Source organism: Symphalangus syndactylus, chromosome 4 (genome assembly GCF_028878055.3).
Source record: "Symphalangus syndactylus isolate Jambi chromosome 4, NHGRI_mSymSyn1-v2.1_pri, whole genome shotgun sequence".
NCBI classification, from domain to species: domain Eukaryota; kingdom Metazoa; phylum Chordata; class Mammalia; order Primates; family Hylobatidae; genus Symphalangus; species Symphalangus syndactylus.
In genome coordinates this window covers 94,097,553-94,113,172 of record NC_072426.2, presented here as the reverse complement: position 1 = coordinate 94,113,172, position 15,620 = coordinate 94,097,553, and the positions used below count along the sequence as shown (strand labels likewise).

At 52.5% G+C, this 15,620-nt stretch overlaps 1 pseudogene; it reads left to right on the top strand.

Annotated features, from left to right (window-relative positions):
* The first annotated feature begins 2,082 nt into the window (after positions 1-2,082).
* Positions 2,083-10,987, top strand: LOC129480305 (NUT family member 2D-like; annotated as a pseudogene).
* Positions 10,988-15,620: the final 4,633 nt, after the last annotated feature.

The window sequence follows — 15,620 nt, the reverse complement described above, 5'->3', positions numbered from 1 at the left end:
GGACACAGCATGGAGCCACCATTCCTCTACTGGGTGGAAGAGCATGTGTCCTCTGAACAGGGCATCCAAGCCCTGAGATGTTCTTTCTCAGCAGTCAGTGCGGCCCAGGACTTTCTGTGGGGATGCTCAGAGAGCAGGGGCCGGAGGACTTTTAGCCACCACCTCCCATGGCCAGTCTTCACAAATTACCTTTGGCTAATTTGATTGTCTCTCCTCCTGGGGTCTAGGACTTCAAACATGTACAGAAGCGATTGCAGAATTAAGACAAGACACTGTTCCACAGTATATTTTTTGTATCACTGGCTCAGAAAAAGACTCATTCAAATCCTGTATCAAAGCCATGTGTGAGAATCTTGAGAAAGCATCGATTGACTGACTTGACAAGGGAGGAAGCAACCAAGAATTCTGCTCTTCTTCAGTATCTGAGTATGATATTTTGCTTCAACATCCCTCTTAGATGAAGTTAGTGATTGAAAATCATTTAAGTTTGCCCCATGATAAAAGATCAAGTCCTCAGAAAGATCTCCAAAGCTTTTACGGTGTGTTTGGTTTTGTTTTGTTTTGGTAAGTTTACCATGATTTTGCTTGAATTGCTGCTCTCCGTTGATCTTCTCAGCTAAGATCGAGGTAGAGTTGCACAGCAGAAGATGGCTGCATGTAAGAAGGCAGTTCTGTCTCAGAGGACAAAAGGCCTGGGAGCACCCAGACAGGCAGTCACTGCGTGGAGGTCACTCCCCTCCCAGTGGCCACTGTGGAGGCATTTCATAGAAATGCTTGCTGGACCATTCAGGTTTACAGTTGGGACAAAACTGAGAACTCATGAGGATATTGGACAGGAGTTAGGAAATGACCTTCTCACACAACTAGGGCAAGGAGGGGAGAACCCTGGGCTTGAGACTTGCAATCCGCCACCTGCCCCTGCAGTGTGGCCCCTGTTACATTTTCCTGCAACTCTGCCTTCTTGAGTCCAAATGTCTTCGAAAGGGCCAAATGCTTTGTAAGTGCCAACAGGGTGTGTTTCAGTGAAGGTTCGCAGTGTGCACCGGTCTGGCTGAAGGCCTCTTCCCTTCCCCGACACCCTCCCATCGTGCAAAATTACCCTGCCCAGCAGGGAGTGACGTGTGTGTCTCAGAAGATTCTGCTGCTGTGCTCTGCATACTCGCTCCTTATCTCCTTTGACCGGTTTCCTAACACTCCCCTTGTTCACCACACAGAACATGAGTGCTCTTTCCTGTCGTTTTGACACTAATAAATGGACAGTGATTCTCAGTGTGGAAATGAGAATGAAGTTTTTTTTAAAGACAGGCTACAATAATTCCCACGCAGAGAACCACATGCGATGACACTGGATTCGAAACAGCAAGAATGTATGGTGAAGATGAGGCCAACAGTGAGCTGAGAGAGGCCAGCCAGGGTGTGTGTCAGTGAAGATGAGAAACAATCAGATAACACCTGTTTCCTCCAGGAAAGACAATGTCATGGCCAGGGAAAAGAGATGGGAGGAAGGCTGGTCATTGCCTATTCCACTATGCACGTCTGAATTTGCAGCCATGAAAGTATTGCTTGCTTAAATTAAAATCATTCGAAAGATAAAAAATAAACATTTAACACCAGCACAATATGCTGGGAAACAAAATGAAAGGATTTCTGGTCTCGGTGCTGTAAGTCGCATAGCCACTCTCCTGGATTGAGGCTTTCCAGCAAAGGAGCTGGGAAGTAAGGCTGGCCTGCTGGTGTGGACAGAGATTCCAGCAACATACATGACCTGGGGACACAAGGATTGCTTCCTAAACAACGATGAGCACACAGCCACCTAATAGCCTGGATCGGCTGAGGCCATCCTGATTTCAAACACCCAGTCCCCTTGCCTTCCTAAGAACCCCTGTGTTTCTCAGAATGAAAACTTGTTTTAATTTTGTTCACGAAGTGCGGCCCCTGTTGAAATTCATCAAGAGTGGGAAAGAGCCAAAGTGGGAAGGAGCGTGTGTTGATTGGCACAAAAGTAGGTCTGTTGATAAAGAATGGAAGTAAAGGCGACATCAGGTAGAAGCTTTTGCTGTGAGTCAGAAGGACAATTTAAAAGTTGCCTAAAGAGGTGCACACCATCTCTGTTGCTGCCTTCCAGTTGGAAGGGAAACTCAGGTTCTTGCCTAATGGCCGAAGCCCTTCACAGAATGTCCCCCACCCCTACCAGCTGCCCACTGCCCCTCCCCCTCTGCAGAATGTCTGGGGTCCTATGTTCCAAACCTGTTTACTTTCAAATTTTTACTGCTCCACTTGGACTCAGGAGCATCTGCTGAGCCAGGTCACACTCTGGGTCTTACCCTTGACTTTTCTCATTGCGAAAACTGCCAGACAGTGGTGGTCAGTACCCAGCCTGAGGGGATGGCTTCAAATGGAGGTGAGCCTGTAGGGATGGGGGCATGCCTCAACTGCCATGCCTCAACTGCCATGCCTCAACTCCTTGGGAATTCAAATTTGACACTGCCCCTGGGGACAGTTGATAGGGCTGATGTTGAGGAGGGAGGGAGCACTGGATGTCCCCAAGGACATCACACCTGGGGATGGCCATGGCACCCTGAGTCTGTGTTTAGGGAGGATCGCTCCTAGAGGTGGACCAAGATGCCTGGGGAATACACCATGCGGGGGAAAGGACAGAGTGGATGGATTGATCCTTTCTTGAAGGAGACAGGTCATGTCATTGTGTGTTTGTAGGGAGTGGTGGGATCGTGTTGTGCTGGTGGCCCCGGGAGGATGACAGACAAGCCTGAACCCTGTGTCGTGTCTTCAGGCAGCTGGAAGGTGCCCTTCCATAGTGTTCAGAGGGATTTGGACTGGAGTTTTCTAGATCTTAGGGAGGAGTGGGGGAAGTGGTCTCAGCCAGGAAACTGTTGGGTGGGTTGGCTGTGACAGAGCATGTAGTGACAGCCCCTGGGTGGGGCGAGGCTGGGGGCTACTGTAACTGCCACAGCCCAGAGCCCCTCAGCTCCCTCCCCAGAGATGGCTTTTCTGTCAGTTCAGGTAGCTGTTGGCTTTGATTTAACAGGGGGGGGCAGATAAGGAAGTTCCGGCAACACAGAGCCTGGGTTTCCTAAGTTGTTCTGAATTGTTTGCCCTTTTGTGGAAGCGCAGGTCTTCAGACCCACTTCCTCTTGTCTGCTAGCTCATGGCCTGTCCTCTGCACTTTGTGTTACTGTGGAGATGAATAATTTGCTCCTGTTCCATTTATACTACCTCATGAATGGGGGACAGGTGTGGATTCTTGCTGGTTCTCAGTGGAAGGGTCTGGAAAGGCTGGTTTCCTTTTCAGTAGAGAAAGGAGTGTAGCGCACAAATAGGAAGATGGCTCTCTTATTATTATTATTTAAGTTAGGATATGTGTCCTGAAAGATGAGGTGCATGTGCTGTATCCCTTCTTCCCCTTGACTAGAGACTGCATGAGGTCCTAGTGAACAGGGATGAGTTCCAGACAACTTTGCCTCACCTGGCCCGTGGCCCAAGAACCGCTGGTTCTTGGTTGGTCATTATGTTCAGTTATTGGGAGCTCAAAGGAGAAGGACCAGAGATGGGCTCCTTGTCCCAGTACCTATTGTAACATGACCAGCAGCTGTGAAAATCCCTAGACACCTCCCCGATAGCCCTGCTGCTCACCATTTGCTGGCTGTGTTCTAATCATGTGCAGCTGCTGCTGGCTATGCAGTGACTCTATCCCAGGGGACTCCACCACTGCCTCTCACACCTGCTCCCTGGGAACAGAGCTTCCTGAGTGGCAGCCGGGACCATCGAGTACTGAGGAAAGGGTGGCCCGAATCTGACCCCTATTTAGCACTTGCTGTGGGTGGTGCCAGGACAATCACTTACATGCTGGGCGTGATGAGTTATGGATTATCTTCAGGGTTCCTAGGGCGCTGGCTTGGGAAAGATTTCCATCCAGTGGTTTTCTTTTGTTGTGTTTGAGCTAGGAAAGAAAGGGGTTTACAAGAGCTTCAGGAAAAGGAAGATTGAAGAGGAGATGGGCCCATAATATTCGGAAGCTTCTGGCTTCCTGTTGGCCTTCTGAGTGCCGAGCACTGCCCTGGGGTAGGCCCCTCACCTGTTGCTGAGCACGCTGAGGACCACCAAGCCGCTGAGAGACTCATCGCTGACCCATGGCTTGAGAGATGCCTGTGAGGCTGACAGGGTCTGCCAGGGACACCTGAGGGAGACCCTCGGGCAGTGAAGGCTTGGCTGTTGCTTCTTGGGAGACAGGGGTCAGGAAGTCTTGGTGACCGGGGCCAGGCTCTCTAGCGGAGCGACTCTCTGTGGAGGAACAGAGCGTCCAATGCACACTCAGGGACACTTGCAAGCTGCAGAGTTTCCCTGTCATACGCCCTCAGCTGTTGGGACTCCCCTCTGATTCCCCAGTGACTAGTGTGGACCTGGAGACCCCAGCTCATTCACCTCTTTCATTTGTCTCTGCAGCATACCCAGTGCTGGGACCAGGTGTGACCGTGAACCCTGGCGCCTCCGTGTGTGTGTTCACAGCTCTGCCCTTCACCACACCTGCTCCCGGCCCAGCACACGGGCCGCCCCTTGTGACTGCAGGGGTTCCTCCAGGGGGCCCTCTGGTGCTGTCTGCCTTCCCCAGCACCCCTCTGGTGGCAGGACAGGATGGCCATGGCCTGAGTGGGGCCGGGGCAGCCAACGTCTTTGTCCAGATGGGGACAGAGGTGGAGCCTGTGAAGGCCCCTCAGGCACAGACCTTGGTCCTAACTCAGGCCCCCCTCGTCTGGCAGGCTCCAGGCACCCTCTGCGGAGGTGTCATGTGTCCACCTCCCCTACTCCTGGCAGCTGCTCCTGTGGTGCCTGTTATGGCTGCCCAGGTGGTTGGGGGCACCCAGGCCTATGAGGGAGCCTGGTCCCAGGGCCTTCCTCTTCCACCACCATCACCACCAGCTGCCCAGTTGCCCCCCATCGTGTCCCAAGGGAATGCTGGGCCATGGTCACAAGGGGCTCATGGAGAGGGCAGCCTGGCTTCCTCCCAGGCCAAGGCCCCGCCAGACGACTCCTGTAACCCCAAGAGTGTCTATGAGAACTTCCAACTCTGGCAGCACTACAAGCCCCTGGCCCGGAGGCACCTTCCCCAGAGTCCTGACACCGAAGCACTTTCCTGCTTCCTCATGTGAGTGTCCTCGGGGCACCAGAGCTGGTCCTGCAGCTGACACATAAAGAGGCTGCTGGATGGACAGGAGGTCAAGCTGTTCAGGGGAGCTTGCAGGGCAGTTGTGAGGGTGATGGGTTGCACTATGGGAAGGTACATTTTCAACAACATTAATCTGGCTGTGGCTCAGGACAGACTATCAGGGGCCTCATCTCAACTGCCCGTCACTGTCCCATGAGTCCAGCCAATCCTTACTTTCAATGATTTTCACAACAATGTTTACAGAAGACCCAGGTCAGAGAGGGTTCCTGGTGTGATGTGAGCTACGTTTTGGCTTTAGGTCTTTGAGTACACACCCCAGTGCCTCCCCTTTAACCCAGTATTGATGGTCAGGAGCACATCACATGGGGCTGGGGGGAGGAACTGCAGGGTCCAGCAGGAACCTGGCACATACCCGCAGTTCTGCTGAGGTCCAGTTAGCACAGCGGCGGTGGGGCCTGCACAGGGGGATGGTCTTGGGCTCTGCACTGGGGTTGATGCTGGGCAGGTATTTGCATCTTCACCCTCAATCTCACCTAGAAAAAGGCACAATGATGCTTCATCCAGAGGATGGTGAAGAGATAACTTGAACTCACATATGACATGCATAGCACAGTGCCTGGCACATGCTATGACACATTACATGACAGCAATTATGATTACTGTCCCCAGTTACTATCATCATCAGGACTAGGCCATCTAGGAGAGCACTCCCCAAAGCCACGGGCTCCAGTGATAGCTCTGAGTGCACCTCAAGCCCAGCAGCCCAGGGCCATGGACTGTGGTGACTGTGAGGCAGCAACGTCAGCATCTGCAGAGTTTGTGGTTTCATTCCCAGTCCCTGCCTCTCTCCACCCTGCGGTGCCTCTGTGACCCCGTGTTTCCCGCTGATGAACAAACGGGAGCTTGAGCACATCCACCGTGCAACACACTGGCCATTCCCCTAGGGAAGTCCCCTGCCTGGGGTGTAGGCGGAAGGTGGCCCCATCTTCATCCCCAACAATCTCGCTGTCCCCGCACCCTGGAACTGGTTGCATTTCCCCTTGGAGCAGAGTCCCAGTGCACTGGGGACCCTGATTCTTGGAGTGGAGCTGCCCCAGGCTCCCAGGCCTTTGCCATGGCTCCTGTAGGAATGTGGGGAGCTGCACCTGCTGCTTGCAGTGGCTTGGACACCGCTGTGCTTTGGTTCTGGACGTGTGTTCCTGCTCCTCATGCTCCAGGGCCCTGAGGCTATGTCCCCAGGGGCTGCCTTGCTCCAGAGTCCCCAGGAAGCTGGTTAAATGCTCAGTCTTGGGGCCCTGGAACCTGCACTTTAACCCTCGCCCCCAGGTCATTCTGTGTGCACGCTGTGTCAGACAGCTCAGGCTCTGCCGTAACAAATCCCGTAGACTGGGTGCTTTATCAAGACACATTCATGTCTCCCAGTTCCAGAGGCCAGAAGTCCCAGATCAAGGTGACAGCAGGTTGGGTGTCTGGTCAGGGCCCTCCTCCTGGCTGGAGAGAGCTGTCTCTGGCTGTGTCTCCTTGTGGCTGAGAGCAAGAGCCCAGGCGTCTCCTCCTGCCCTTATCAGGGCTTGGATTCCATGACTGGGACCCACGCTCATGACCTGCTCTAACCCTGATTGCCTCCAAATACTGACACACTGGTGCTGAGGGCTTCAGCACAGGAATGCTGGGGACACACATGTTCCACCCATAGTACTGGGTTCACTTCTCAACACCGAGGACTCGAGGGGCAGTCAGAGAGGCCACTCAGTAGCTTGTGTTGATGTTTGATCTTGGGGAGCATGTCCTGGGGCCTGAGGGACCCACATGGGGGAGAACAGGACAGGGATAGATGGCAGGACAGGTGTGGGGAGGACAGGGGCCAGGTGTTGGGACCAGGTGGGCTTGGGATGAAGGGTGGGCTTATAGACTGGAACTGACTGCACTGGTTTACAGCCTAGTTCTCGGATCCCTGGCCCGGCGGAAGCCCACCATGACCCTGGAGGAGGGACTGTGGCGGGCCATGCGGGAATGGCAGCACACGAGCAACTTTGACCGGATGATCTTCTACGAGATGGCGGAAAAGTGAATCTGGGGTCCTGGGAGCAGGGCCCGCATGGCAGGGTGACAGTGAATGACAGAGGCCCGGTGGCCGTGGTGGCTTCTCAAAGTAGAGCATGAGGAGTGTGTGGACAAACACAGGATGCTCTGGGCCCCTGGCTCCCTCAGGAAGCTGCTCCTGCCACCTAGAGTGCTCTGGGGTCTCCGTCCTCCCTATTGGGAAGCACCAGCTGCCTGGCCTGGGGCCAACCCCTGCCTTGACACCGGAGGTCATGGCGGAAGCAGCCAGCATCACAGCCCAAAGTGGGTCACCTCCAGCTGTGGGGATGGGGAGAAGGGGCACTAGTGACTATAGACAGGAGTGGGGTGCAGGCTCCTGACAGCAGTGGCCAGAAGTCGGTTTTCTCCCAGCCCAGCCTGGCCAGGGAGTTGGGTCGGGGAGACCTGTGCCCGGGACACCATGAGACCAATCTCTGGCCTGACTGCCTTTGCTCCTGGGCAGTCCCCTCCATGAAGACAGACAGACAGCAGCCTCAGGGCAAAGGGGCCCTGTCCTCTGGGCTCAGCTTTGCTTCCTCCTGACCGGGGGTCTCCCAGGCCTCGTGCCCCTGGGTTATCTTTCAGGGGCCCACAGTCCCAGCCTCAGGACTCCTGCATCTGGGCATCATCCCTGATGCCTTTTGCCATACACCCCACCCCTGGCCAGCCGAAACCCAGAGGAGGGGTCCTCCGGGACCTTCCTGGACCTCGTGGCCCTGACTTTAGTCACGAAGCCTCGTTGATGCCATGGGCTCTGCAGGGGCCGGGTGAGGGAGGGTGAGCCCAGAACTCTGGAAGCAGCTCCCTCCTGGGACTGGGGGATGGGACCCAGTGAGGGCCTGGACAGCCCACCGGAAGCACTCCCTCCCATCCCTGCCCTCGGCCGCTGCCTGGTCCTGGGGGGAGGGGGCCTGGACCCTCTCAGCACAGCCTGGGCCTCCTTCACCCCCAGGTTCCTGGAGTTTGAGGCTGAGGAGGAGATGCAGAGTCAGAAATCGCAATGGATGAAGGAGCCCCAGTGCCTGCCTCCTCCAGCCACACCGAGGCTTGAACCTCAATGACCCCTGGCCCCTGAGGTGGTCAAGCAGCCAGGTATGGCTTCCCATATTCCCACAGGAGCCATGGCAAAGGCCAAAGGGGCCAAGGGAGGCCACTGTCCCCACACCCCATGCTTCCCTTCAAGAAGGGGATTTGCTCCCTCCAATAGGACAGCTTCCGGGAGCATATGTTGGGTATTGACCTGGTCAAGTTTCCTAGCTACTCTCTCCCCTCGCCTGTCCAAAACTCCACATATGCTCTGCCCAGGAAGTAGGGATGAACAGGGAGAGTACACGGCATATTGGTGGCTCCAAACTTCCTCCCAAGCAACGCTGTCTCAGATGTGCCCCTCCTGCCTCCTCCGGGGGTGCTGTGGTTCAGGTGGTCCTGACCCAGCTGGGACTCACTTCACATCCTCAAGCCCTGCCCTCCCCTGTGTGGTGCAAGCAGGAGGAGTGGCCCTCACCACGCCTGCCCTCCTCCCTCTCTGCCTCAGTGTGCCTTCCCAGCAAGGCCGGCCCCAAGGCCCCGACTGCCTGCCTGCCACCACCCAGGACCCAGAGGCCAGTGGAGACCAAGGCCCACCTGCCACCACGCAGGCCCCAGAGACCAGCAGAGACCAAGGCCCCCAAGGAGATTCCCCCAGAAGTGGTGCAGGAGCATGTGGACATCATGGAGGAGCTGCTGGGGCCTTCCCTTGGGGCCACAGGGGAGCCCGAGAAACAATGGGAAGAGGGCGAAGTGAAGCAGCCACAGGAAGAGGACTGGACTCCCCCAGATCCGGGCCTCCTGAGCTACATTGACAAGCTGTGTTCCCAGAAAGACTTTGTCACCAAGGTGGGCTGGCCTGGACTGCTGGGGTCTGCAGGATTCCAGGGGGTGGCACTCCCAGGTCCTTGGAATTAAGCTCTGTTCCTTAGCTACTCAGCAGTGTGTGTATTTCCATGGATTTGAGTGTCTGTGTATGGGATTGTGTGTGTCTGTGTGTTGCTGTGTGTTTGTGTCTGTGGTTACTGTGTGTCTTTGTGTGTCTGTGTGGGTGTGAGTATGGAGTGTGTATGTTACCTGTGTCTGTCTTTTCCTGTGTCGTATGTGGGTCTGTTTGTGTGTCTGTGTGGTTTGTATGTCTCTGTCTGTCTGTGTGTATGCTACCAGGTCTGTGGTCCGTGTCTGTAGCTGGTGGTCGCCATGATATGAGACAGCCCCAGGAGGGTGGGGATGGGGCACGCGCAGCTTTCTGCATCTCCTCCAGGTGTCCTTGGCTCCAGGCTACTCCCTGCCCAGGAGGCTCACGCCTTCTTCCTTCTGTTTCCAGGTGGAGGCCGTCATTCACCCCCCATTCCTGGAAGAATTGCTTTCCCCAGATCCACAGATGGATTTCTTGGCCCTAAGCCGGGAGCTGGAGCAGGAGGAAGGACTCACCCTTGCCCAGGTACCCCAGGGGCAGGAGGGACCCGGCACACAAGGCCCACCTGATTGTCTAACCCCCCTGGCTGGGGATGTGCGGCTTCTTGGGGAGCCACTCCGGGGTGGGAAGATGCAGGTTCAGAGGGAGTAGGATGGAGAGGAGCCAGGGAAGGGAGTCAGCATGCAAGCTGCCGTGAGGCCCAGTGGGATGCCCAGCAGAGCCACACCCTTTCTCTTTGACTTAAAGCCCAGCTGCCTCAGGCTTCCCTGCCTCCCACCCAAGTGCCCTGGTCTCCACCACCCTGGGCCCTGCTCACCTGGGGCAGTGCCAGTAAGTGCCCCCTTTCCTCCCGCAGCTAGTGGAGAAGCGCCTCCTTCCCTGGAAGGAGAAACAGCATGCGAGGGCAGCCCCTGGTCATGGCGTGGCCCGGTTGGACTCAAGTTCTTCCGAGTTTGCAGCTGGCCAAGGAGCAGAGAGAGACGTCCCTGACCCCCAACAAGGGGTTGGCATGGAAACCTGCCCACCCCAGATGGCAGCCTGGGACCCTCAGGGACGAGGCAGAGCACACACTGGCATGGCCAGGTCCAAAGACTCTGCTGTACTTTTGGGATGTCAGGATCCCCCTGGGCTGAGGGCTGCCCGGCCAACCTCTCCTCCCCAGGACCACAGACCCACCTGCCCCGGCCTGGGTACCAAGGATGCCTTGGATCTGCCTGGAGGGTCTCCTGTCAGGGAGTCACATGGGCTGGCTCAGGGGTCAAGTGAGGAGGAGGAGCTCCCCAGCCTGGCCTTCCTCTTGGGTTCCCAGCACAAGCTGCCACCCTGGTGGCTACCCCAGAGCCCTGTCCCTGCCTCGGGCCTTCTCAGCCCAGAAAAGTGTGGACCCCAGGGAGCTCTTCAGCCCCCATCTGTTAAGAGAAGAGGCCTCAGCCTAGCACCATCTCCTGCCACCAAGTCCAAGAAGCGACCTCTCTTGGGAAGCCCATCCCCTGCTGAAGAGACACCCCACCCAGGGCCTGGGCTCAGGGTCTCTGGGGAGCAATCCCTGGCTTGGGGGCTGGGTGGCCCCTCACGGTCTCAAAGGAGAAAAGGTGACCCCTTGGTCTCCAGGAAGGAGAAGCAGCAGCATTGTAGCCATTAGGGGCTTCTGGGCAGGCTCTCTGGGGCCAGTCCCCAAGGGTGGGGCTCTGGCATCCGATGTCCCAAAGCAGTCAAAAGCTTCTTCTCCCCCATTGCTGATCGTGCTGGACCTTAGCTTTGGAGGGTAGGGTAGGAGAGGGAGGGGAGGGAGAGGTTGGCTGAATGGGGAGGGCAGGAAGGGAGGGTCTTGGGGGAAGGAGCTGGGGAGTGGGGGTGGGAAGCAGTGCGTTGAGGGCCTCGTGTGTAAATGTGAATAAATGTAGCTGTGTTGGAAAATGCTCTCGGGGCTGCTGCCTCTGTCCTTGGCGCTACTGAGTCAAACTCCCCAGAATCCTTTTATAGTACTGCTGACCAGTGAGTGATCAAACCTCCAAAGACTTCGGGAATTTGCAGATTCTAGGGGAAATTCCATGAGTTAACAGAGGTGAAATTTGAAAGTTCCATAGAGAAATTCTGGAACTTGAAATTATCATAGGAAGATTATTATGCAATTTTGTTCCTGTTAGTAGTCTTTAATAAAGAGACTTCAGGTGAACATTGGGTTGAACCAAGATTACTTTCTCCCATTGTCACCATTCTGATTTCAGATTGTTCCCTGCTGGTTTATATCCTCTTCAATTCAGTTTTGTACCAGATAGAGGCAGAGTAGAAGGAAAAACTGAACAAACCGCATTTGTGCCAGCTCAAGGGATAAACACCGTCTAAGGAGCATCTCAAGCTTTCCACAAGATTTCAACAGGGCCACCCCAGTTCACAGACAGGTAGTGTGTCTTCAATATGTGGCCAATTGCTGTTGGACAAACAGGAGGTGTTTTCCCCAGGATACCCTGCACTAGATTCAGCATCTTTTCAGTCTTCTTCCTATTCTGTCTTCTTCCCAGCACACTGACACTGGAAGCACACTATGTCATCACATGAGCAATTCACAGGTGCCATGAAATACCTCACAAATGTACAGTACTTTAACTGTTGACCCCATGTAGTAGGTAAGAAAGATATTATTATTTACATTTATCTATTGGAACTTGGGGGCACAGAGTGTTTAAATTACCTGCCCAAGGGCACACAAGTCACTTGCCTCTTGTGTTTCAATTATACAATAGCTTAGTGATTCTTTCTTTCAGATGATTTTTGTGAGGAGTGAATGGAATTAAACCAAGTCTATGTGGAAAGGGCCTGGAGCATGGGTTCTCAATGCAGGGTGACTACTGTTAGCACCAACTAGTTATGATAATGACCATGATGATGATGGGGAAAGAATAACACCTTGAAGTAATAATAATGAAGTTAGAATGATACCCCCAAATGTATGAAAATTACATCTATAAAATAAGTTAGTTTATAAATCATGAGAAAATGGACATCCTCAGGTATTGCAGGTAGACACACACAATGGAATAACTCTTTTTTTATTTTATTTTATTTTTTTTAATTTTTTATTATTATACTTTAGGTTTTAGGGTACATGTGCACAATGTGCAGGTTTGTTACATATGTATCCATGTGCCATGTTTTTTTGCTGCACCCATTAACTCGTCATTTAGCATTAGGTATAACTCCTAATGCTGTCCCTCCCCCCTCCCCCCACCCCACAACAGTCCCCAGAGTGTGATGTTCCCCTTCCTGTGTCCATGAGTTCTCATTTTTCAATTCCCACCTATGAGTGAGAACATGCGGTGTTTGGTTTTTTGTCCTTGCGATAGTTTACTGAGAATGATGTTTTCCAGTTTCATCCATGTCCCTACAAAGGACATGAACTCATCATTTTTTATGGCTGCATAGTATTCCATGGTGTATATGTGCCACATTTTCTTAATCCAGTCTATCGTTGTTGGACACTTGGGTTGGTTCCAAGTCTTTGCTATTGTGAATAGTGCCGCAATAAACATACGTGTGCATGTGTCTTTATAGCAGCATGATTTATAGTCCTTTGGGTATATACCCAGTAATGGGATGGCTGGGTCAAATGGTATTTCTAGTTCTAGATCCCTGAGGAATCGCCACACTGACTTCCACAATGGTTGAACTAGTTTACAGTCCCACCAACAGTGTAAAAGTGTTCCTATTTCTCCACATCCTCTCCAGCACCTGTTGTTTCCTGACTTTTTAATGATCGCCATTCTAACTGGTGTGAGATGGTATCTCACTGTGGTTTTGATTTGCATTTCTCTGATGGCCAGTGATGATGAGCATTTTTTCATGTGTTTTTTGGCTGCATAAATGTCTTCTTTTGAGAAGTGTCTATTCATGTCCTTCGCCCACTTTTTGATGGGGTTGTTTGTTTTTTTCTTGTAAATTTGTTTGAGTTCCACAGTGGAATAACTCTTGTCAGCAAGCTAATCCATTTCCAGGAATTAGTTGTTTTGTTTTGTTTTGTTTTGTTTTGTTTTTTGAGACAGAGTCTTGCTCTGTCACCCAGGCTGGAGTGCAATGGCACGATCTTGGTTCACTGCAACCTCTGCCTCCCAGGTTCAAGCGATTCCCCTGCCCCAGCCTCCCAAGTAGCTGGGACTACAGGTGCACACCACCATGCCCAGCTAATTTTTGTATTTTTAGTAGAGACGGGATTTCACCATGTTGGCCAGGATGGTCTTGGTCTCTTGACCTCGTGTTCTGCCAGCCTCGGCCTCCCAAAGTGCTGGAATTACAGGCATGATCCACCACCCCAAGTCCAGAATTTCCTTTCTAACAAGTTCCCAAGAGATGCAGGTGCTGCTGGTCAGTGACCCCCTGCTCAAAACCACTGCCCTAGGAGATGGGGGCTCTTCTATGCCCCATTTTTACAGGTAAGGCTGGTCATGGCAGTGGGAGATACAAAATAAAGGGTGGGGTCAGTTTCCTTTCTAAAAACCTAAATGCATGTCAGGCAAGTAGGGCTTAGAAAAGAATTTACCCTCCTTCACCCCTGTCACCTCATCCCTCCTTCCAACCTCCATCACTTGTTTGGCAAACTGGACTCTGGGAGCCAGAAGGCACCAGAAAAAGTGGAATGTGAGCCTGCAGGCCATGAGGGTGAAGCCCTGAGGATCCCCCGGGGCCAGTCCCTCCACTTTGATGCGGATAAGCCTCAGCTAGTGTCAAGCTGAAAGGAGAAAAAGACAGGTGAGTCACTGTTAAAGAAACAGGTTCACATATGTAGGTCTAGGAGCAGTGCAAGTAGTTCTTACAGTGGGGGAGAGCAATTGTGCTCAACTCTGAATCCAGCACAAGGAAGTGGGAATTATAGTCAAGGAGGAGGCTGGGGGTTAGCAGATAGGAAATGACTACGAGGGAACATCAAGGGTAAGGGAGGATTCTGGCTAAACTGACCTAACGAGATTCTCGCTGAGCACAGGCCAAGGTTATCTGACATCAGCTGCGGGATGGTGGAGGATGAGGACCCTGATCAGTATATGGTGGACGGGGATTCCTGCCAGCTAAACTGACTTAGCAGGGTAATTTGCTAAAACTGAATTTTACAAGAAGTGCAGAGGTGGGTTTAGCAGAAGGTTCAGAAGCCTGACTAATGTATGGTCAAACAAGCAATTTCTGTCACCACACAGAATGCATGCTCCAGTGGCCATACTGGGCCTCAGCATCTTCCTACCCCACCAGCTTCCAGGAGGGCATTTTGCCCTGGGCCTCCTGGGTGTTTCCTTGCCTGATCATTTCTAGGAGACAAGAGACTTGCACTTTATCGTCTAGGATAAATTCAGTGTCAGATTTTTAAGCCTAAATCAGGTGACAGTGCTTCAGTGACAATCTCAGTTATTTAAAAAGTGAGGTTCATTCATTCACCAGTTCTAAAGGCACACATGAGACATTCTTTTTTTTTTTTTTTACAAAAAAATTGAGACCAAGTTAAAAGAAAAAGAACGAAAAAAATCAAGCAACCCGAATCCCTTATATAATCTCTTCAAAACCCCAAACCAGGGAAATCTTCTCAATATAAACTTCGGAACTTTTGTTGATCACTGACTGCAGTCTGGTGGTTTATACTTATTTTCTTGTGTCCTGTTTCCTCCCTTCTCCCACTCCCAGCCCCTCAGCAGGTGCTGCCTTCCTGTCTTGGTCTCATTGTCCTCAAATCAGACCTGCAGGTATGGTCTCAAGTGCTTCTAACCTTCATCCTCATATCCACAGCATCCCCTGAGAACCCAGCTTCTATTATTGAGAATTATCCCACCTGCTGACTAAGGAGTCTGATCTTTATTCAGAATCATTGCCAAGATACCAGAGGAAATAACATGTAAGAGTCTAGTATCGAACTCACAGTTCTGATCTGAGGAACTAACAATTGCTTATTTGAATCACTGAATTTTCTATTTATATTCTTTTTTTTTTTTTTTTTTGAGATGGAGTCTCACTATGTCTTTCAGGCTGGAGTGCAGTGGTGCGATCTCGGTTCACTGCAACCTCTGCCTCCCAGGTTTGAGCTGTTGTCCCTGCCTCAGGCTCCTGAGTAGCTGGGATTACAGGCACCCAACACCATGCCTGGCTAATTTTTGTAATTTTTTTTTTCTTTTTGAGACAGAGTCTCACTCTGTTGCCCAGGCTGGAGTGCAATGGTGCCATCTCACTCACTGCAACTTCTGCCTCTCTGGGTTCAAGCAATTCTCCTAGCTCAGCCTTCTGAGTAGCTAGGATTACAGGTGCCCGCCACCATGCCTGGCTAATTTTTGTATTTTTAGTAGAGATGGGGTTTCGCCATGTTGGCCAGGCTGGTCTCAAACTCCTGACCTCAGGTGATCCACCCGCCTTCGCCTCCCAAAGTGCTGGGATTACAGGCGT